This window comes from Nerophis lumbriciformis, linkage group LG01 (assembly GCF_033978685.3).
Source record: "Nerophis lumbriciformis linkage group LG01, RoL_Nlum_v2.1, whole genome shotgun sequence".
NCBI lineage: Eukaryota > Metazoa > Chordata > Actinopteri > Syngnathiformes > Syngnathidae > Nerophis > Nerophis lumbriciformis.
The window spans coordinates 60,774,821-60,799,897 of record NC_084548.2 but is presented as its reverse complement, the minus strand read 5'-3'; the positions used below and the strand labels follow the sequence as shown (position 1 = coordinate 60,799,897).

The 25,077-nt window shown below is 40.4% G+C and overlaps 1 protein-coding gene across 6 annotated transcripts in view; it reads right to left on the bottom strand.

The window, feature by feature from the left end:
- Window positions 1-25,077, bottom strand: part of LOC133570656 (myelin transcription factor 1-like) — a 430,657-nt gene that overhangs the window by 142,183 nt on the left and 263,397 nt on the right. The window contains exon 1 of one of the 6 annotated variants that reach the window (XM_061923375.2): window positions 17,999-18,026. The exons of 4 other annotated variants lie outside the window; for them this stretch is intronic. The gene's annotated coding sequence lies outside the window, so the exon portion shown is untranslated. Of the gene's footprint in view, window positions 1-17,677; window positions 17,891-17,998; window positions 18,027-25,077 lie in introns of those variants that run through there. One more of the 6 variants, XM_061923370.2, reaches the window with a different exon arrangement.

The window sequence follows — 25,077 nt, the reverse complement described above, 5'->3', positions numbered from 1 at the left end:
TATAGTCTTTGGTATGACTCGGCCGGGGTTTGAACCCACAACCTACCGATCTCAGGGCGGACATTCTAACCACTAGGCCACTGAGTCGGTCAGACAGCATTACTAACATCAGCATGCTAACTTGTTTAGCCAGTTCTGCAGTCAGACAACCTGGTACTTTGCACACGCTAACTGTTAGCATGCTAACATTACCATGCTAACCTTCATAGCCATTTCTTAGCCGAACACCTCAGAGTCATATACAGTAACTTGGTACTTGACACATACTGACTGTTAGCATGCTAACATTACCATGCTAACTTTTGTAGCCAGTTTAGCAGCAAAAGTTGTTTTATTTGGTACTTGACACATGCTAACTGTTAATTTTTTGGGGATGATTTTGCATGCTTGCGCATTTTAGTGTTTACCTGCAATTTCTAGTTTGTTTGTTTAGTAGTCTAATCCAAAATATGTTTACTTTGTCTCCATAATATGTCGCGAGCCAATGAAAAACAAGCTGCATGCCGCAAATGGCCCCCAGGCCGCACTTTGGACACCCCTGAGCTAGACACACGCAATAATCATTGAACAATGAAACAGCACATTTGTCAACATAAACAAGTACCAAATACTTATAGTTACATATTACTTACACATACAGAGTCTCCAAGGCAGTATTGGAAATGATCCCGTATCAAACGTGTCCGCATTGTTCAACTTACTTTGTCTTGAGCTAAACTTCATGAATTATTGTGGCCACCAAAAAAAAAAATTACCATTCCAGTTCAACTTTCAAAATATTGAAAATATTTGAAATAAATAAATGAAAAATGTTGAAATTCAATGATTTGTTGCACAGATGATGCACAAAGATAACTATAACCCGCTAGCCAGGAACGTACAACGAATCTTCCCATTAAAAGATGGAAAATACGACCTTTGGGAAAAATCTCATTGAAAACATCTGTGTGCACGTACAACACTTACAACCTTAAACATATCAGTATGTGGATTTAAATTCTGGAATAGGTTAAGCAAGTAGGTACAAATATTACACGTTAAGAAACTGTTCAGACTTAATACAGTAAGTACAAGGAAAAAGAATCCTGATAAACATCGTGAATCACATTATAAAAACAGAAAATCTTATATCATAATGTGAACCATGAATGACTCAAATATTAATCAATGAGAACTTGATTTTTGTTATTTATGTTTTCAATATTTAATTACTTACTCCTTTCCTTATCTTGGTATTCACATATTCATTTATTCACAGAATAAATAGTCACTCATGTGTTAGTAATTGCTACGATAAAAGGGTTAGGAATAAATAAGCTCTGCTTCTTCCCACTCCTTTTCGGACATGCTGTGATGAGAAACGGTAATTACATCATGTATCATATTGTAATTGTGTGTACAAACTGATATCATAACTACAACTTAAAGCCCGCATAGATCCATTCCAGATAGTTAATAACAAATAGGCTAGTGTATTCCATAACTACCATTGTTCTCTGTTTGAGTATGGTATCATATCGGAATAATATCAGCCAATACTTAAGTTTCGATATCAATATCGTATCAGAAGTATAAAAAAAAGAAAAAACTAAGTATTACTAGAATTTGCAATTCCGGTGGGGATATGGAGAGTTTTGTATATTGCCATTTCATTTTCAATGGGGAGAAATTCCTGGAAATTCCGGGAAAGCTGGCAATTTAGAGAGATAGAAAACATGTTTTGCCTTTGATATCCAAGTGTGTGTGGACCAAGGCTGAAAGGTTGAAAACGGTTTTAAAAAATGGTGCAAAAATTTGGGAGTTGTAGCAATTTGAAAATGTTTATTCATTTGAATGGGAATTTCCGGATGATTTGAGAATTTCGGTAGAACTGTGAATTTTTGAAAATATTGATACTAGCACAATTGTCCTGGATGATAGGAATAGGTTGGTGTTGGAATTTTTGGAATTGGCTGAAAAGTGTTGCCGTAGTAACAGTTTGAATTGAGAACGAGTATTCCTGGAATTTCGGGGAAACCGGGAATTTGTAAGGTTATAACAATATGAGCATTTGTTGTCCCAACTAAGAGGAATGTTTTGAAGGTGGAATGGTTAGAATTAGAGATGTCCGATAATGGCTTTGTTGCCGATATCCGATATTCCGATATTGTCCAACTCTTATTAACCGATTCCGATATCAAACAATACCGATACATACAGTTGTGGAATTAACACATTATTATGCCTAATTTTGTTGTGATGCCCCGCTGGATGCATTAAACAATGTAACAAGGTTTTCCAAAATAAGAGAACAACTTCAACTCAAGTTAAAGGCCTACTGAAATGCGATTTTCTTATTTAAACGGGATAGCAGGTCCATTCTATGTGTCATACTTGATCATTTCGCAATATTGCCATATTTTTGCTGAAAGGATTTAGTAGAGAACATCGACGATAAAGTTCGCAACTTTTGGTCGCTGATAAAAAAGCCTTGGTGTACCGGAAGTAGCAGACGAGTAGCGTGACGTCACAGGTTGTGGAGCTCCTCACATCTGCACATTGTTTACAATCATGGCCACCAGCAGCGAGAGCAATTTGGACCGAGAAAGCGACGATTTCCCCATTAATTTGAGCGAGGATGAAAGATTTGTGGATGAGGAAAGTGAGAGTGAAGGACTAGAGGGCAGTGGGAGCGATTCAGATAGGGAAGATGCTGTGAGAGGCGGGTGGGACCTGATATTCAGCTGGCAATGACTAAAACAGTAAATAAACACAAGACATATATATACTCTATTAGCCACAACACAACCAGGCTTATATGTAATATGCCACAAATTAATCCCGCATAACAAACACCTCCCCTCTCCCGTCCATACAACCCGTCAATACAACTCAAACACCTGCACAACACACTCAATCCCACAGCCCAAAGTACCGTTCACCTCCCCAAAGTTCATACAGCACATATATTTCCCCAAAGTCCCCAAAGTTACGTACGTGACATGCACATAGCGGCACGCACGTACGGGCAAGCGATCAAATGTTTGGAAGCCGCAGCTGCATGCGTACTCACGGTACCGCGTCTGCGCATCCAACTCAAAGTCCTCCTGGTAAGAGTCTCTATTGTTCCAGTTCTCCAAAGGCCAATGGTAAAACTTGACTGTCATCTTCCGGGAATGTAAACAATGAAACACCGGCTGTGTTTGTGTTGCTGCAGTCGGCCGCAATACACCGCTTCCCACCTAAAGCTTTCTTCTTTGCTGTCTCCATTGTTCATTGAAAAAATTGCAAAAGATTCACCAACACAGATGTCCAGAATACTGTGGAATTTTGCGATGAAAACAGACGACTTAATAGCTGGCCACCATGCTGTCCCAAAATGTCCTCCACAATCCGTGACGTCACGCGCTGATGTCATCATACCGAGACGTTTTCAGCAGGATATTTCGCGCAAAATTTAAAATTGCACTTTAGTAAGCTAACCCGGCCGTATTGGCATGTGTTGCAATGTTAAGATTTCATCATTGATATATAAACTACCAGACTGCGTGGTCGGTAGTAGTGGGTTTCAGTAGGGCTTTAAGGAAAAAAATGTCAACATGGCACTGCCATATTTATTATTGAAGTCACAAAGTGCTTTTTTTTTTAACATGCCTCAAAACAGCAGCTTGGAATTTGGGACATGCTCTCCTTGAGAGAGCATGAGGAGGTTGAGGTGGGCGAGGTTGGGGGGGGGGGGGGGTTGAGGTGTGGGGTAGCGGGGGGCGTATATTGTAGCGTCCCGGAAGAGTTAGTGCTGCAAGGGGTTCTGGGTATTTGTTCTGTTGTGTTTATGTTGTGTTACGGTGCGGATGTTCTCCCGAAATGTGCTTGTCATTCTTGTTTGGTGTGGGTTCACAGTGTGGTGCATATTTGTAACAGTGTTAACATTGTTTATATGGTTATCATCAGTGTGACCTGTATGGCTGTTGACCAAGTATGCATTGCATTCACTTGTGAGTGTGTCAAAAGCCGTAGATATTATGTGACTGGGCCGGCACGCAAAGGCAGTGCCTTCAAGGTTTATTGCCGCTCTGTACTTCTCCCTACGTCCGCGTACACAGCGGCGTTTTAAAAAGTCATACATTTTACTTTTTGAAACCGATACCGATAATTTCCGATATTACATTTTAAAGCATTCATCGGCCGATAATATCGGCAGTCCAATATTATCGGACATCTCTTAGTTAGAATTGGTCGACTGTGAAAACTTTCCAGTAAAAGGTGAAAATAAGGCTTTGGAAAACCGGGAATTCCTGGAATTTTTTTTAACTTGAAAAATGGTAGTTGGTTTGTGGATGGTGGAATGGTTCGAATCGGTTGAGAAACGTGGGAATTGTTAAAGTTGCATTAATTTTCGATGGGAAAAATGTCCCGGAAAAATGGGAATTCTGGGTAATCTTGGATTTTTTATTTTTTTTAATTGTTTTTGGGATCTAGCGATTCCTGGTTGATTTGAACGTTCTGATACTTGAACGGTTCCGATGGGAAGAAAACTGTGACCTCTGGCACACTTTAGGCGGAATCCTAAATACTGTAGATTAATCTTGGGCGTAGAATGGGATTTATTTGGGCATTGACACAATTATCTGGGCAGGAGCGGAACGAAAGACAAGAGCAAAGCAAGTTGAGGCTGTGCCGGTTAATATCATTACTGGCAGCTTACCGTATCAGCACAATAGAGCATCCGTAGCTGGATGAAACAGCGACGGTATTAACTATTAAGAAGGTTTTAGTCAGCGTGATTCGACAATCACAAATCCAAAGTTAAAGAGAGTCAAAGTACAAGAGAAAGTGTAGAAACGTTATGGAACGTAACGTTTAGCGAGGTTTCATGCCTCTCCAGAAATGGACGCTCGGCCTGCTTGACCTTTGCTTGTGCAGCTTTCCTTTCTGATAGGCTTTCAATGACAAGGGTGCAATTTGGCCCCAGCTGCTCCTCCGACATGTTTATTACGCTCCCTCCTCCGGCACCTGCTGTCCTCGCCGCGGGCTATTCAGTCCCTAATAAATAGAAAGGCTCGCCATTAAAGGTAAACACACGCGGAGGGGGAACCTTCGCGGCGCCTGTATCGTCTCCGCCGACAACATAAGGCACAGATAACCTAATTCTCTAATCCTCTGGAACTAGGCTAGATTTCCCTGCCAAAAGTAGGCAGGGGGCAACAAAATCAGCGCTTGGAAGGTGTTTCAATGAAAAATGTAGACACGTGGACACGTTATCGATAGCAACAAGCTATCATGAATGTTATTAACAACATGCATACTTATAGCATTTCAATAAAATGTTGTTTAAGGTTTTTGGATGGTTTTTAAAAGGCTTTATAGTAGGGATGTCCGATAATGGCTTTTTGCCGATATCTGATATTGTCCAACTCTTTAATTACCGATACCGATATCGATATCAACCGATATATACAGTCGTGGAATTAACACATTATTATGCCTAATTTGGACAACCAGGTATGGTGAAGATAAAGTACTTTTTTTTTTAAAGGGGAACATTATCACCAGACCTATGTATGCGTCAATATATACCTTGATGTTGCAGAAAAAAGACCATATATTTTTTTAACTGATTTCCGAATTCTAAATGGGTGAATTTTGGCGAATTAGACGCCTTTCTAATATTCGCTCTCGGAGCGATGACATCACAACGTGGCGTCACATCGGGAAGCAATCCGCCATTTTCTCAAACACCGAGTCAAATCAGCTGTTATTTTTCGTTTTTTCGACTGTTTTCCGTACCTTGGAGACATCATGCCTCGTCGGTGTGTTGTCGGAGGGTGTAACAACACGAACAGGGACGGATTCAAGTTGCACCAGTGGCCCAAAGATCAAAAGTGGCAAGAAATTGGACGTTCGTTCCGCACACTATACCGACGAAAGCTATGCTACGACAGAGATGACAAGAATGTGTGGATATCCTGCGACACTCAAAGCAGATGCATTTCCAACGATAAAGTCAAAGAAATCTGCCGCCAGACCCCCATTGAATCTGCCGGAGTGTGTGAGCTATTCAGGGACAAAGGACCTCGGTAGCACGGCAAGCAATGGCGGCAGTTTGTTCCCGCAGACGAGCGAGCTAAACCCCCTATTCCCGGCCTGCTGACATCAACTCCAAAACTGGACAGATCAGCTTTCAGGAAAAGAGCGCGGATGAGGGTATGTCTACAGAATATATTAATTGATGAAAATTGGGCTGTCTGCACTCTCAAAGTGCATGTTGTTGCCAAATGTATTTCATATGCTGTAAACCTAGTTCATAGTTGTTAGTTTCCTTTAATGCCAAACAAACACATACCAATCGTTGGTTAGAAGGCGATCGCCGAATTCGTCCTCGCTTTCTCCCGTGTCGCTGGCTGTCGTGTCGTTTTCGTCGGTTTCGCTTGCATACGGTTCAAACCGATATGGCTCAATAGCTTCAGTTTCTTCTTCAATTTCGTTTTCGCTACCTGCCTCCACACTACAACCATCCGTTTCAATACATTCGTAATCTGTTGAATCGCTTAAGCCGCTGAAATCCGAGTCTGAATCCGAGCTAATGTCGCTATATCTTGCTGTTCTTTCCGCCATGTTTGTTTGTGTTGGCTTCACTATGTGACGTCACAGGAAAATGGACGGGTGTATATAACGATGGTTAAAATCAGGCACTTTGAAGCTTGTTTTAGGGATATTGCGTGATGGGTAAAATTTTGAAAAAAACTTTGAAAAATATAATAAGGGAACTGATTTTTAATGGTTTTAACAATTCTGAAATTGTGATAATGTTCCCCTTTAAAATTAATAAAATAAAATAAGATAAATAAATTAAAAACATTTTCTTGAATAAAAAATAAAGTAAAACAATATAAAAACAGTTACATAGAAACTAGTAACCTCTTAAACTGGATCATATCAGTACAATGTTTAACTTCATTACTTAATCCATTCCATCATTTAATTCCACATACTGATATGATAAAGGTTCTAAGTGTTATACGTGCATACAAATGTTTTAAAATAGATTTTCCTCTAAGATTATATTTATTTGAGAAGAATTGTTGTACATTCTTTGGTAGCAGGTTATAGTTTGCTTTGTACATCATTTTAGCTGTTTGCAATTTTACCAAATCACCAAATTTAATATTTTTGACTCAATAAATAAAGGGTTTGTATGTTCCCTATATCCAACATTATGTATTATTCTAACGAGGGATGTCCGATAATGGCTTTTTGCCGATATCCGATATTCCAATATTGTCCAACTCTTTAATTACCGATACCGATATCAACCGATACCGATATCAACCGATATATACAGTCGTGGAATTAACACATTATTATGCCTAATTGGACAACCAGGTATGGTGAAGATAAGGTACTTTTTTTTAATAAATAAGATAAATAAATTAAAAACATTTTCTTGAATAAAAAAGAAAGTAAAACAATATAAAAACAGTTACATAGAAACTAGTAATTAATGAAAATTAGTACAATTAACTGTTAAAGGTTAGTACTATTAGTGGACCAGCAGCACGCACAATCATGTGTGCTTACGGACTGTATCCCTTGCAGACTGTATTGATATATATTGATATATAATGTAGGAACCAGAATATTAATATATATTAATAACAGAAAGAAACAACCCTTTTGTGTGAAAGAGTGTGAATGAGTGTAAATGGGGGAGGGAGTTTTTTGGGGTTGGTGCACTAATTGTAAGTGTATCTTGTGTTTTTTATGTTGATTTAATAAAAAAACAAAAAACAAAAACGATACCGATAATAAAAAAAACGATACCGATAATTTCCGATATTACATTTTAACGCATTTATCATAATATCGGCAGGCCGATATTATCGGACATCTCTAATTTATAGGCAATATAGAATGTAGTCATACAACCTGCATTGTTAGCCGCTTCTTACTAGCATTTTTTTACGATTTAAAGTGCACAAATAAAGAGAACAGCAACATTCCAAAAAAGTGCAGTTTTCCCTTTAAGCGGTTATATCATGATTTGAAGTGAGTACTTGACGTTGCAAGTTAGGGCTGGGGTATAAAACGATATCAGCATGTATCGCCATCGACACGTCGATCTCTGAAAAAAATGCGTCCGACAAAGCCGTTTGTTTTTTCTCGGTGGGAGGAAAGCGGAAGTATGGGAGTAAGGTGGGTTGCACGAGCAAAAGGCACTTGCTCTCTGGTAACCGAGCAACGCAGGAAGTGATCACTGGTCAGTGGGAGTGACACGCTGACACCTCCCCTTTATCTCCAAAAATCCTCCAAAAAATGGTTGCACGCTAACAGCCAATCAAGTAACAGTATCAACTATCAAGTTTGGTTGCATGGAGTGAAAAGAGAAAAGTCTAAAATTAAGAAATTGTGGATTAAAGAGGAAAAGTCACCTGGACAAGTTTTTGGATTTTTTTCAATGTGGTCTGTAAATGATGCTATGCGCCACACCACACGCTCACCCTTTAGAGCACAGCTGTAACTTCCTGCCACTAAACCTGCAGAAAAGAGTTCTTCTCAGGCTTCTCTATGTTTACATGTTTATTCATCCTTCGCTTAAAAGGCCTAACCTCAATTCTGGTGTCGCACCTCCCCTTTATCTCCAAAAATGGTTGCACACTAACAGCCAATCAGGTGACATTATCAACTATCAAGTTTGGTTGATTTTTTTGCATGGAGTGAGAAGATAAAGTCAAAATGAAGAAATTGTGGATAAAAGGAGGAAAAGTCACCTGGACAGGTTTTTGGATTTTTCAATGTGGTCTGTAAATGATGCAATGCGCCACACCACTTTAGCACACCCTTTAGAGCACAGCTGTAACTTCCTGCCACTAAACTTGCAGAAAAGAGTTCTTCTCAGTTTTCTCTATGTTTACATGTTTATTCATCCTTCGCTTAAAAGACCTAAGCTCAATTCGGACCTCCTGCTAAACTACACGGCTGGTGTCGCACCTCCCCTTTATATCCAAAAATCCTCCAAAAAATGGTTGCACGGCAGCTTAACGACTACTTGGCGTTGAACGATCTTTGTGAACTCGTTCAGTCACACTTTTTCTTACACTTTACAAAACATTTCTTACACCCGTATTTCCTTGAATTGCCGCCGGGTATATAGTATGCGCCTGCCTGGAATTACCGCTGGGTCAAACTCGTTTCGCAAAATATCTAGCACATGCTTAGCATTACCGCCGGGTCAGGATTACCGCCGTGTCAAACTCGTTTCGCAAAATATTATTTTTATTAGCACATGTCTAGAATTTCCGCCGGGTCAAACTCGTTTCGCAAAATAATTAGCATATGCCTAGAATTTTCCGCCGGGTCAAACTCGTCACGTCACGAGTGATACTTCATCTGTCATCATTTTCAAAATGGAGGAGGCTGATTTCAATAATTTGAAATCGCATAAAGGGAAGAAGATTAAGAGCTATTCGGTAGGATTTAAGGTCCAAGCTATTGAATATGCTAAAAAGAACAGTAAGCAGCTATGTTTTATTAATATACCGTAGCTGCATGTGTCAAATATGAGTCATTAAATGACTCCCGCCTCCTGCTGGTAGAGGGCGCTAGTGATCCTTCTTGCGACTACTCGGCTGCAGAAGAAGTGACAACAAGCAGCAACAGTTAGCAGTGATCGTTTATTTTTTCCTCTCTCTTGCACTTTTAACATGGAGGATTACATATCTAAAATAAAACAGTTTTCTAAACTGGACTTTCAATCGAAGCAGGAGGTAATAATCAAAGGAAGATCTCCATCGAGACAGAGAGACTTTTAAGACTGAAGAAAGATAAGGAAGACTTCTATAAACAAGTTATCGATGCTTTTGGTCAGAAGGAGCTGCGCATGGACTTCATTTATAAGTAAAGGCAAGACCATAATAACGTTTTTTTTTTAATCAAATGTGCTTTTCATGATGGTATCCTTACATCACACTCAAATTTATAAGCGCAGGCCTAAATTTACCGCATGTCTTTGGTAAGTGCCGGAGTGAGATGAGGTTTTAAATTAATTACCGCCCCGGCGGCAATTCAAGGAAATACGGTATTCCTTATTTTTGCAATTGAACAAGTGTCCAATGTGATTTTACTATTTTCTTTACATTGTTTCAGTGATTTCATGCATGCCACTAAACCTGCAGGAAATAGTTTTTCTCAGGTTTCTCTATGCTTACATGTTGCATTTATTCATCCTTCGCTTAAAAGGCCTAACCTCAATTCTGACCTCCTGCTAAACTCCACGGCTGGTGTCGCACCTCCCCTTTATCTCCAAAAATCCTCCAAAAAATGGTTGCACGGCAGCTTAACGACTACCTGGCGTTGAACGATCTTTGTGAACTCTCTCAGTCACACTTTTTCTTACACTTTACAAAACATTCTTTACACATTCCTTATTTTTGCACATTCAATTGACCCAGTGTCCAATGTGATTTTACTATTTTGTTTACATTGTTTTGAGTGATTTCATGCATGCCACTAAACCTGCAGGAAATAGTTTTTCTCAGGTTTCTCTATGTTTACATGTTGCATTTATTCATCCTTCGATTAAAAGGCCTAACCTCAATTCTGACCTTCTGCTAAACTCCATGGCTGGTGTCGCACCTCCCCTTTATATCCAAAAATCCTCCAGAAAATGGTTGCACGGCAGCTAAACGACTACTTGGCATCGAACAATCTTTGTGAACTCTTTCAGTCACACTTTTTCTCACATTTCTCACATGTTCCTTATTTTTGCACCTTCAATTGAACAAGTGTCCAATGTGACTTTACTATTTTGTTTACATTGTTTTGAGTGATTTCATGCATGCCACTAAACCTGCAGAAAAGAGTTCTTATCAGGTTTCTTTATGTGTACATGTTTGCGTTTATTCATCCTTCGCTTAAAAGACCTAACCTCAATTCGGACCTCCTGCTAAACTCCACGGCTGGTGTCGCACCTCCCCTTTATCTCCAAAAATCCTTCAAAAAATGGTTGCACCGCAGCTTAACGACTACCTGGCGTTGAACAATCTTTGTGAACTCTCTCAGTCACACTTTTTCTTACACTTTACAAAACATTTCTTACACATTCCTTATTTTTGCACATTCGATTGACCCAGCGTCCAATGTGATTTTACTATTTTGTTTACATTGTTTCAGTGATTTCATGCATGCCACTAAACCTGCAGGAAATAGTTTTTCTCAGGTTTCTCTATGTTTACATGTTGCATTTATTCATCCTTCGATTAAAAGGCCTAACCTCAATTCTGACCTTCTGCTAAACTCCACTGCTGGTGTCGCACCTCCCCTTTATTCCAAAAATCCTCCAGAAAATGGTTGCACGGCAGCTAAACGACTACTTGGCGTCGAACGATCTTTGTGAACTCTTTCAGTCACACTTTTTCTCACATTTCTCACATGTTCCTTATTTTTGCACCTTCAATTGAACAAGTGTCCAATGTGACTTTACTATTTTGTTTACATTGTTTTGAGTGATTTCATGCATGCCACTAAACCTGCAGAAAAGAGTTACTCTCAGGTTTCTTTATGTGTACATGTTTGCGTTTATTCATCCTTCGCATAAAAGACCAAACCTTAATTTGGACCTCCTGCTAAACTCCACGGCTGGTGTCGCACCTCCCCTTTATCTGCAAAAATCCTTCAAAAAATGGTTGCACGGCAGCTTAACGACTACCTGGCGTTGAACGATCTTTGTGAACTTTCTCAGTCACACTTTTTCTTACACTTTACAAAACATTTCTTACACATTCCTTATTTTTGCACATTCAATTGACCCAGCGTCCAATGTGATTTTACTATTTTGTTTACATTGTTTCAGTGATTTCATGCATGCCACTAAACCTGCAGGAAATAGTTTTTCTCAGGTTTCTCTATGTTTACATGTTGCATTTATTCATCCTTCGCTTAAAAGGCCTAACCTCAATTCTGACCTCCGGCTAAACTTCACGGCTGGTGTCGCACCTCCTCTTTATATCCAAAAATCCTCCAGAAAATGGTTGCACGGCAGCTAAACGACTACTTGGCGTCGAACAATCTTTGTGAACTCTTTCAGTCACACTTTTTCCTCACATTTCTCACATATCCCTTATTTTTGCACCTTCAATTGACCCAGTGTCCAATGTGAATTTACTATTTTGTTTACATTGTTTGAGTGATTTCATGCATGCCACTAAACCTGCAGAAAAGAGTTCCTATCAGGTTTCTTTATGTGTACATGTTTGCGTTTATTCATCCTTCGCTTAAAAGACCTAACCTCAATTCTGACCTTCTGCTAAACTCCACGGCTGGTGTCGCACCTCCCCTTTATATCCAAAAATCCTCCAGAAAATGGTTGCACGGCAGCTTAACGACTACTTGGCGTCGAACGATCTTTGTGAACTCTTTCAGTCACACTTTTTCTCACATTTCTCACATATTCCTTATTTTTGCACCTTCAATTGAACAAGTGTCCAATGTGACTTTACTATTTTGTTTTGAGTGATTTCATGCTTGCATGTCCTCTCTGCCCTGATAGCTAAAATAAAAACATTACGTACAGGTTTACTATATTTTTCTCCTGTTCCTTATTTTCCATAGGTCAGTCATTTTCAAACCGCTATACCATTAAAATCACTAAATTAAATATTCAAACACGGCGTTACTGTTCAAACTGTGTGTAACGTTACAGTGGGCAAACATATTAAATATACTCGTTAAATAAAACCTCTGCCTTGTTTTTATTGACTAAGTAGGCCTACTACGCTACGGCATTTTAATATTAGTCATTATGGTGGCACTTGGAGGGCTAAGTTGGGTGAAAAAAGTTTGACATAGGCCTAGTGGTCTAGTGGTTAGAGTGTCCGCCCTGAGATCGGTAGGTTGTGGGTTCAAACCCCGGCCGAGTCATACCAAAGACTATAAAAATGGGACCCATTACCTCCCTGCTTGGCACTCAGTATCAAGGGTTGGAATTGGGGGTTAAATCACCAAAAATGATTCCCGGGCGCGGCCACCGCTGCTGCCCACTGCTCCCCTCACCTCCCAGGGGGTGATCAAGGGTGATGGGTTAAATGCAGAGAATAATTTCGCCACACCTAGTGTGTGTGTGACAATCATTGGTACTTTAACTTTAACTTTAACTTAAAAAATATCAATAATTATCGATATCGGCCAATATATTATTATATGGTGATACAGTTCCCGGCCGCTCTTTAAACTAGGGTTGTCAAACGTACGGCCCGAGATGAGTTTGCTAAGTATAAAAATGAACGTGAAATTTTTGAATTAAAGAAACAGCTGTTCTGTATGCGTCCACTGGATGTCACAATAGTAATTAATAGAAGTTGGGAGAGTGGCCGTGCCAGCAATCTGAAGGTTACTGGTTCAATCCCCACCTTCTACCATCCTAGTCACGTCCGTTGTGTCCTTGAGCAAGACACTTCACCCTTGCTCCTGATGGGCCTGGTTAGCGCCGTGCATGGCAGCTCCCGCCATCAGTGTGTGAATGCGTGTGTGAAAGGGTGAATGTGGAAATAGTGTCAATGCGCTTTGAGTTCCTTAGAAAGGTAGAAAAGCGCTATACAAGTAGGGATGATACTCGAAACCGATTTTCCCGGTTGTTCGATAAGAAAAGAACCGAGTCCTCGGACTTGAATCCCTTTTTGAGAACCGGTACCCGTTATCGAGACCACTATAGTAAAGAAAAAGAGTTGGTTCTTTATTCGAATCCCTCGACCAGAAATGCTCCGTGTGACATCACAAGAAATGACGTCACGTAGCTCAGTCATTAGGCGCAGATAGCGAAAGCAGGAAAAAAATGGACCGGAAAAAGCGCTCCAAGGTGTAATAAAGTTCAAAACAGAATTGCACCTTTTGGAGAGCTGTATTATTTTCAGTTTTATGCCCAAGGGACTGATTTTATTTAACACTATATTATTATTTATACACCTATAGTGATCACAGAGACAGGTTGTTTTTGTGTTACTGTATATATTTGTTTTTCTGAAAAATCCCACTTAATATACTTTGGGTAACGACAGTCAATATTTATTTATTTTATTTTATTTTTTTAGGGGGGTAACAGTCAATATTTATTTATTTAATAGATTACATTGTTTTCTTATATAATAAAAGTGAGCTTTTGTTAAACCAAATATTGTGTGTTTTTTTCCATAAACAACAACCTATCCGGACTCGATAAGAGAATCGATAAGGAATCGGTTCGATAAGAGGATTCTATAATAGGCTCGAACTCTATAATTTCTTATCAAACATCATCCCTATGTACAAGTACAACCCATTTACCATTTACAATTTAATTCTTTGTATCTTTGTAGATGATGCTACATATGTAAAAAATAAACCCCTTGATGTTAGTACATCGGTCGAGGAAAATGATCAAACTACATAAACAACATCCTGTAATTTGATTTTGATATTATTGTTTTATCTTGATGGATTGAAAATTAACAACAACGAGTTGACTGATGAACATTATCATATAATTGAGGTTAAAGTACCAATGATTGTCACACACACACTAGGTGTGGCGAAAGTATTCTCTGCAATCGACCCATCACCCTTGATCACCCCCTGGGAGGTGAGGGGAGCAGTGAGCAGCAGCGGTGGCCGCGCCCGGGAATCTTTTTTGGTGATTTAACCCCCAATTCCAACCCTTGATGCTGGGTGCCAAGCAGGGAGGTAATGGGTCACATTTTTATAGTCTTTGGTATGACTCGGCCGGGGTTTGAACTCACTCTAACCACAAGGCCACTTATTCAGACAGTATAAACAACGACAAACAAAGATAGAATACTATTAACCGCAACATGTGAGTGTAAAAAAAAAAAACCCGACAACATTATGATTTGTACGTTTTCAGAACGTCCTTGTTCTGTTTTTAAACAAAGAAAACAATCCGAAGTTGTCTTCATTTTTAAGTTACCGTGCTGTGATTTTGTCTAAAATCCGGTAAAATAGTAAAGATTTTTCTCCATGTGGCCCAGTGGTTCTCAAATGGGGGTACTTGAAGGTATGCCAAGGGGTACGTGAGATTTTTTTTAAATATTCTAAAAATAGCAACAATTCAAAAATCCTTTATAAATATATTTATTGAATAATACTTCAACAAAATATGAATGTAAGTTCATAAACTCAGTGAAGCACAAGCTCAGGTTTGTCACTAAAATGTCTGTCAAAAAGAACTGTGAAAAGAAATGCAACAATGCAATATTCAGTGTTGACAGCTAGATTTTTTTGTGGACATGTTCCATAAATATTGATGTTAAAGATGTCTTTTTTTGTGAAGAAATGTTTAGAATTAAGTTCATTAATCCAGATGGATCTCTATTACAATCCCCAAAGAGGGCACTTTAAGTTGATGATTACTTCTATGTGTAGAAATCTTTATTAGGGACCGAATGTCCCATTGGGACAGAGGACCCTACTGTAATTATAAGGTTTTATTATTATTATTCCGCCGCCTCTTGGAGCTGTAATTTGACCCCCTTTACATGCTTCAAAACTCACCATATTTGACACACACATCAGGACTGGCGAAAATTGCGATCTAATCAAAAAACCTAGCCCCAAAACTCAAAATTGCACTCTAGCACCCCCTAGGAAGAAAACACATACAAAACTGCCTGTAACTCCCACTAGGAATGTCATAGACATGAAACAAAAACCTGTATGTGGGTCTGACTTAGATCTAGATTTCATACACTAATATCCTTCAGCAACAATCAACAGGAAGTTTGCAATTCCCCTTTCAAAACAAACATTTTGTAAAAACAGTCACTTTTGTCTCTTTGAGCTGTAATTAGACCCCCTTAACATGCTTCAAAACTCACCAAACTGGACACACACATCAGGACTGGCAAACATTGGGATCTAATAAAAAACCCAAACCCAAAACTCAAAATTGCGCTCTTGCTCCGCCTAGGAAGAAAACACAGACACAACTGCTCCTAGGAAGAAAACTCAGACAAAACTGCCTGTAACTTCCAGTAGGAATGTCGTAGAGACATGAAACAAAAACCTCGATGTAGGTCTCACTTAGACCTACATTTCATTAACTGACAACCCCGAGCAAAAATCAACAGGAAGTTTGCAATTCCCCCTTCAAAACAAAAGTTGGGTCAAAACAGTCTCCTTTTTTTAAAACATTAACTCCTCTGAGCGCGGTTGTCGTGTCGGCTTCAAACTAGCACAGGAGAGAGATTGAACCCTTCTGATTAAAAGTTGACGAAAGAGTTTTAATTACTGCTCCGGTTTGGATTTTATGTGCCGTCAAAGTCGGTCCCATCCATCGCTGCTTGCAGCTTTAATTTATAATTGAATCACTTGTTTATTTTTCAACAAGTTTTTAGTTATTTTTATATCTTTTTTTTCCAAATAGTTCAAGAAAGACCACCACAAATGAGCAGTATTTTGCACTGTTATACAATTTAATAAATCAGAAACTGATGACATAGTGCTGTATTTTACTTCTTTATCTCTTTTTTTTTCAACCAAAAATGCTTTGCTCTGATTAGGGGGTACTTGAATTTAAAAAAAAATTCACATCCCTGAAAAAAGGTCGAGAACCACTGATGTGGCCCCCCCCACCCCCCACCCCCCACCCCCCGATCGAAAATGAGTTTGACACCCCTGCCTCGCATTTTGAGGCTTAAAAATAGTGAACAAAGTTGCACAGTCCACTCCAACTCCACCGCAATCGTCAAATAGTTCCTTTATCAAAATAATAACAACAATAATGTGACATGTGCACTAGTGGTAGCAGTAGTAGTAGTAGTAGTAGTAGTAATGATAGTAGTAGTAGTAGTAGTAGTAGAAGTATAGTAGTAGTAGTAGTGTACATCATCATCATCATCATCCTTCATCTCTTTCCTCCATCTTAGGACGCAGGTGCATTGACAGAGGACGCGCACACACACACACACACACACACACACACACACACACACACACACACACACACACACACACACACACACACACACACACACACACACACACACACACATGCACATTACGTGGCCATGTAAGCAAAGCGCAGAGAAGGAGGGGAGGACCGTGCAAACATCACACAGGTCCACATTATGCACCGCGGGAAGACGGCGCACGAGAGGTTGGTTATTTCCGGTGCGCGTTTTAAAAAAGGACTTACAAAAGACAACATTAAAGGCATGTGACATTTTGAAAAGAGCATCTCTGTTGTTGTTTTCCCCCCGCTGCAGAGGATCAAATGGCCAAGCCACCCCTCCCTCTTCCGCCACTCTCGCTCCATCTTTCCGTACGTGCGTCTTTTTTTTTTTTTTTCCTTCTTTTTTTTTTCCCTCTCTCGCGCAAACTCCGCGCTTTTGCACACCCCGCACGCGCAAAATACACGTCGACGTGCACTATTTTGCCGGCGGAGAGGCGCGCGCGTCGACCGACGCAAAGGTGAAAGTAGAGGACGGAGGGAAGGATGCGAGGATGCGAGAAGTGTGCGATGTAGGCAACTAAAAGAAAAAAATTAAAAAAAAAAGAAGAAAAAAAAAAGTGCGTCCTTTTGCGCGTCGCGATAACACGTGCGGACTTTAGGCAAGTGAGTAAAGTAAAAAAAAAAAAAAAAAAAAAAAAAAAAAAGGACGGATTTGCGAGTGGAAATAACAACAACAACAACAACAACAACAACGTGGGTTACCTGATGGGTCAACGACGCCGCGTCCTCGTTCAGCAACGAGGAAGTTGTCTTAGTGACGAGGAGTCAAAAAAAGAGCCAGGTAAATATCCGGGAGAGTGTTTTAAAAGATGCTTCCCTGCTATCCCGGCGCAGATGTGCGGAGGAGCGCGGCCTCGGTGACACAAGCGGCGCCGGCGGCGTGCGGGGCTCTTCTTCACCGTGAGGGACGCGACTTGTTTGTAAGCAAAAACATGGCTTCATTTGCCTTTGTCAGCGAGGAAGGGGGGGGGGGAAGGAGAAGAAGAAGAAGAAAAAAAAAAAGAAAGCCTAATATTGACTTACCTTTCCCTCATGAGCCATTGTAGCCCCCTCCTCCCCTCCGACACCCCCATCCCCCCTGCTGCCTCCGCCCTTTGCCATGACATCACGGAGGCTGTAGTAAAACCTGGAGCGTCACGTGGGCAGGGCTCAGGGACCGCCCTCCCCCTTTTACGCCCACCCCCTCACGACGCACCCACTTCTCGCCCTCGCTCTCCCCCACCCTCTCAAACACAGCCCATAAATATGAGCGTTTCGGAGTATTAAACCTGAAAGCTGTATCGCGATATCGATAATTATTGATATCTTTTATGACCTATGGCAAATAAGGAGCAGGAGGGAAAATATAGTTTGTTATAAATGTAACTTCCTGTGATTATAATGCCCTCAGCTATCGAGTCAGAGGGGAAATGTCAACACAAGCAAACAATGTCGACAAAATAGTAAAATCACATTTAACGATAAGCTCCTAAAAATAAGGAATATGTAAGAAATGCTTCAAGAAGATGTAAACATAGAGGGGGGAAAAAAAGTGTGACTGAAAGAGTTCACAAGGATTGCTCGACGCCAAGTGGTTATTTAGCTGCCGTGCAACCATTTTTGGAGGATTTTTGGAGATAAAGGGGAGGTGCGACACCTGCCGTGGAGTTTAGCAGGATGTCAGATTGAGCTTAGGCCTTTTAAGCGAGGGATGAAAAAATGCAAACATGAAAACATAGAGAAACCTGAGAAGAACTATTTCCTGCAGGTTTAGTGGCATGGAATCACTTAAAATGACACTTGTTCAATTGAAGGTGCAAAAATAAGGAATATGTAAGAAATGCTTCAAGAAGATGTAAATATAGAGGGGGAAAAAAGTGTGACTGAAAGAGTTCACAAAGATTGCTCGACACCAAGTGGTCATTTAGCTGCCGCGCAACAATTTTCTGGAGGATTTTTGGAGATAAAGGGGAGGTGCGACATCACGGAGGCTGTAGTAAAACCTGGAGTGTCTCGCTTCTATGAGGACACGCCCATTTCTCTCTCTCTCCCCCCCCCTCCCTCAAACACAGCCCATAAATATGAGTGTTCCAAAGTATTAAAACTGCATATGGCTGAAAACTGCATCGCAATATCGATAATTATTGATATTTTTTATGACCTATGGCAAATAAGGAGCAGGAGAAAATTATATTTTGTTATAAATGTAACTTCCTGTGATTATAATGCCCTCAGCTATCGAGTCAGAGAGGAAATGTCAACACAAGCACACTCAAACAACGTCAACAAAATAGTAAAATCACATTTAACGATAAACCCCTAAAAATAAGGAATATGTAAGAAATGCTTCAAGAAGATGTAAACATAGAGGGGGGAAAAAGTGTGACTGAAATAGTTCACAAGGATTGCTCGACGCCAAGTGGTCATTTAGCTGCCGTGCAACCATTTTTTTGGAGGATTTTTGGAGATAAAGGGGAGGTGCGACACCAGCCGTGGAGTTTAGCCGGAGGTCAGAATTGAGGTTAGGCCTTTTAAGCGAAGGATGCATAAATGCAAACATGAAAAAATAGAGAAACCTGAGAAGAACTATTTCCTGCAGGTTTAGTGGCATGCATGGAATCACTCAAAAGGACACCTGTTCAATTGAAGGTGCAAAAATAAGGAATATGTAAGAAATGCTTCAAGAAGATGTAAACATAGAGGGAAAAAAGTGTGACTAAAAGAGTTCACAAAAATTGCTCGACGCCAAGTGGTCATTTAGCTGCCGCGCAACCATTTTTGGAGGATTTTTGGAGATAAAGGGGAGGTGCGACACCAGCCTCGTAGTTTAGCAAGAGGTCAGAATTGAGGTTAGGCCTTTTAAGCGAAGGATGAATAAATGCAAACATGTAAATATAGAGAAATCTGAGAAAAAAATATTTTCTGCAGGCTTCGTGGCAGGAAGTTACAGCTGTGCTCTAAAGGGTGAGCTAAGGTGGTGTGGTATTAGCAGTCTTGCATTGCATCATGTAAAGACCACATTGGTCTGACTACGGTCCCTTTTGGAAAACATCCAAAAACTTTTCCTCTCTTATCCACAATTTCTTCATTTGGACTTTCTTTTCTGTTACCTGATTGGCTGTTAGCGTGTCACTCCCTACTGATCGGTGATCACTTCTTGCGTTGCTAGATTACCAGAGAGCGAGTGCCTTTGTTCATGCAACCAACTTTGCTTCCATACTTTTGCTTTCTTTTGACGAATAAAAAAATACAAATTGAACGTTTTATCGTACGAATTTTTGAAAGAGATCGATTACGTGTTTATTGTGATGTATAGATATCGTTTTATCCCCCGGCCCTAACTTGCAACAACAAATGATCACTTCAAATTTTGCTATAACTGCCTGAAGGGAAAACTGCACTTTTTAAGGAAGGTTTTTCTCTTTTTTGTGCACTTTAAATAGTACAAAACTGCTAGTAAGAAGCAGCTAACAGTGCACGTAGTAGGACTACAATAAATATTGCCTGTAAAGTCTTCTAAAAACATCCAAAAACCTTGAAGAACATTTTATTGAAATGCAACAGGAACATTCATGATAGCATGTCATATTTACAGTATTTTGGAAATACTATCGCAAGTTCTTCCTTTAGAACATTGATTTCACAGAGCATACAGCAATGGACGCTTCTTCCGTCAACAACAACAAAGAGAGCACTTTCTGTGTTTGCTAGCACTAATGGCAGAGCCTAAGAGTGTCACCATGTTATCATGTAAGACCATACTGGTGGGATGGTTGTATCTTTCAGCACTAGTGCTCTCATTGAGCTGCTAAATTCTTGCGAGAGCCTTGGAGTGTCACCAGGTTATCATGTAAGAGCATAAAACAGTGAGTTACACTGTCTGACTGATGAGACGGTTGTATCTTTCGGCACTAGTGCTCTCCTTGAGCTGCTAAAGTTTTGTGAGGGCCTTGGAGCGTCACCATATTAGCATGTAAGTGCATAAAACAGTGAGTTACAATACCTGACTGATGGGACGGTTGTATCTTTCAGCATACGAGATGCATGATTTAAAAATTAGCAATAACTTTTATTTACTCATAGGCAGTACAGCAGTGTGAATGAGGCGATGTGTAACTACGTCAGAAAAGTAGTTCCTCTGTGCTAGCTCTTATAATAACAACGTCGCTACAGCTATAACAGTTCCTACAATTTATGACAGCGGTGGATAAAATGAAACATTAAGTGCAATAACAGTAAATTGAGAAATGTAAATTCTCCGTTAGCATTAGGGCTGCAACAACTAATCGATTAAATTGATTAAAATCGATTATAAAAATAGTTGGCGATTAATTTAGTCATCGATTCATTGGATCTATGCTCAGAGGCTATTTTTTTTTTTTTTTTTTTTTTTTTTTTTTTACAAACCTTTATTTATAAACTGCAACATGTACAAACAGCTGAGATACAATAATCAGAATAAGTATGGTGCCAGTATGCTGTTTGTTTTCAATAAAATACTGGAAATGATAGAAATGTAGTTTGTCTCTTTTATCGGATTATTAATCGATTAATCGAAGTAATAATCGACAGATTAATCGATTATCAAATTAGTTGCAGCCCTTGTTAGCATGTAGCGTCGTTAGCTTAACCTGACTACATGTCGATGAGAAAACAGGCTGTGTACAAGGATGTACATTAGGGGTGTGTGTAAAAAAATAACATACATTTTCTAAATAATTGCGATTCTTATTTGTAATCATTTTTAATTGATTAAAAAAAAAAAAAAAATACAAAAAATCGATTTAAGAAAAAATTAAAAAAATGTGTCCTTTCAAGCCCCTTTAGTAAACGTTTGGGTAGAATTTTATCAAACCGTTTTTCTTTTAAGTAATATAGAAAAGTATTAGATGTGTTTGTCTATTTTATGGAGGAATGTAGACCTGGAATTTAATGTTAATTAAAAAAAAGTATCGATTTTCAATCGAAAATCAATTCTGAATCGAATCATTGCACAAATAATCGAATCGAATCGTGTGGTGCCCAAAGATTCACAGCCCTAACGTACATAGTCGTTTCAAACAGGCAGACAAAAATAACACGTATACTTTAGTACCGACAAGTCGCTACTTTCCCCCCTATGCTTTGCACCCTGTCGCTTGTAAAACGATGCGACGTATTTGTGGATTTTTCTTTGCTGACGGCCATTTTGCAAAAAGTCAAAAAGAAACAAACAAAGACACTGAATAGGTGTGTTATTGTTTGAGCTACAACACCTTATTTTGGAAAAAAAATATTTGCTGACAGCCATGATGCAAATAGTTAAAAAAAACAACAACAAGCAGACACTGAAAAGGTGTGTTATTGTTTGAGCTACGACACCTTATTTTGCCGTGAATGCTCACTGCATTGCCCTTCTGTGTGGACTGAGCTTTCAACCGGAAGTGCAAGTGCCGTTCCGTTCTACTCGTACGGATTCTTCATTCATCACTCCAAGCGACGTTTGTAAGTTTTACAATATAACTAAAACAATTCTTACTTACTCACCCGTCCCGTGTGTTTTCATGCATATTTGTACGTGCTATCGTAATGTAAAAATGAGCTCATATGCTAACACCTTTACGAGTGCCCTTGTTAGTATTATCAACTTACAACAGAATTATTTTTGTATTGTTTCAGTTTCAGTTTTGGTGGCTGCAGGATTAGGTCTCTGCTTTTTGCAGATGATGTGGTCCTGATGGCTTCATCTGGCCAGGATCTTCAGCTCTCACTGGATCGGTTCGCAGCCGAGTGTGAAGCGACTGGGATGAGAATCAGCACCTCCAAGTCCGAGTCCATGGTTCTCGCCTGGAAAAGGGTGGAGTGCCATCTCCGGGTTCGGGAGGAGACCCTGCCCCAAGTGGAGGAGTTCAAGTACCTCGGAGTCTTGTTCACGAGTGAGGGAAGACTGGATCGTGAGATCGACAGGTGGATCGGTGTGGCGTCTTCAGTAATACGGACGCTGTATCGATCCGTTGTGGTGAAGAAGGAGCTGAGCCGGAAGGCAAAGCTCTCAATTTACCGGTCGATCTACGTTCCCATCCTCACCTATGGTCATGAGCTTTGGGTTATGACCAAAAGGACAAGATCACGGGTACAAGCGGCCGAAATGAGTTTCCTCCGCCGGGTGGCGGGGCTCTCCCTTAGAGATAGGGTGAGAAGCTCTGTCATCCGGGAGGAGCTCAAAGTAAAGCCGCTGCTCCTCTACATCGAGAGGAGCCAGATGAGGTGGTTCGGGCATCTGGTCAGGATGCCACCCAAACGCCCCCTAGGGAGGTGTTTCGGGCACGTCCGACCGGTAGGAGGCCACGGGGAAGACCTAGGACACATTGGGAAGACTATGTCTCCCGGCTGGCCTGGGAACGCCTCAGGATCCCTCGGGAGGCGCTGGACGAAGTGACTGGGGAGAGGAAAGTCTGTGCTTCCCTGCTTAGGCTGCTGCCCCCGCGACCCGACCTCGGATAAGCGGAAGAAGATGGATGGATGGTTTCAGTTTCACAAATTCCTCAGTAAATTAACAAAAACGAGTTATTGAGTCTGTTTAGCTGATTGGAGAGCTAGCTTGTGCAGCTAGCGGGTTCATGACCATGACTTCTGTTTTGTTTGATAGGCCGTTTTACTGCCGTGTTACAGAAACCGTTTGGAAACAATTAAGGTATGTAAATAAACTTTCTGCGTAAACAACTCATTTGTCTGCGGCTTATGCTTAGGTGCAACTTATATATGGAAAAATATTTTTCCGGCTATCAATCAATCAATCAAAGTTTATTTATATAGCCCTAAATCACAATTGTCTCAAAGGGCTCCTCGGCTCAGATCCCACATCAGGGCAAGAAAAAACTCAACCCAATGGGATACAATGAGAAACCTTAAAGTTTAGTGGTTGCGGCTCTATAGCCCAGAATACCGTAGCTTTATGAGATACTTTCATCTCCACGGTTCTCCCCTTCACTTTCGGACGATAAAATCCTCCGCGAATACCATTTGCGATAAAAAGTTGCATTTACTTCAAACGTATTATTCGTCGTACGGAAGTGTACTGGTAAAATTACAACATGGCCGACGGGGCGGAGACTGGTTCCCTGGTTTGTAGATCACAAGGAAGTGCTTTTGGATGACAAATCATCACATGACCCTTTCAAGGGAGGTGAGAACAGCCGCAACTCCTGGAGGCGGCCTTAAGTGTTACTTGGACTCACTCCTAAATGTTTTTTTGTTTTTTTTCTTTGCTGTTTTGAAACCATTAACGGAAATGACAACCATTCATTACAAGCCATTTGAGAATAGTCCCCACAAATGCCATTCTTTATCTGCCGCCTCCACGCCGCTCACGCTGGGAATATTCAAAAAAGCCCCAACCTTCAGCTTTCAGAAATTCTATTAAATTCTTATCTCCTTGCAGCAGGCTCTTTTTGTGCAATCCCATTGTTATGCATTGGAGCTGAAATCAATCACCGGCCGCGCACGTCGTGGCATCAGTATGATTTCAGAGTGCGGGGAGAGGGGGGTCTCTAACAACTGGAGTCCTATAAACAAGGCTGGGTGGGTTATAAAATCTCCCCAACTTTGATCCGTCGGGTGAGTTTGGGGGGTGACTACTGAAAAAAGTCAGCAAGACGCCATGGTCTGGACACACCTGTGTGAAAAAGAACTATTTGAGGCTGACCAGGACTTTGGAGAGCTCTACAGAGTGTGTCAGAACCATGGACAGCTCTCTCAGCGCGGCACCAGAATATTATGCAGGCGAGGCAAGTGTTTTACCACGTTTACACTGCAGGCCAAATTGGCTTTTTTCTCAATCTGATTTTTTGTGATCTTTATCAATGTGGCCCCAATGTGACCTTGATGGGGCCCCAATGGCCCCGTTTACACTGCACACCAAATCTGATTTTTTTTTTCCTCAAGTGACACAGATCTGATTTTTTCTTGTCAGTCTAAACGCTCCAAAGTGCTTGAAATCTGATCTTTTGGCCTCGGATTCAGTTTGTGAATCCGATTGGAATCTGATCTTTCAGTCTAAACGCAATGCGACCTGAATGTGACTTTTTTCGTCGTCTTTGGGCGAGCTACGTCACTCGTGTGCGTCAGAAAGACGCGGTCGCCAG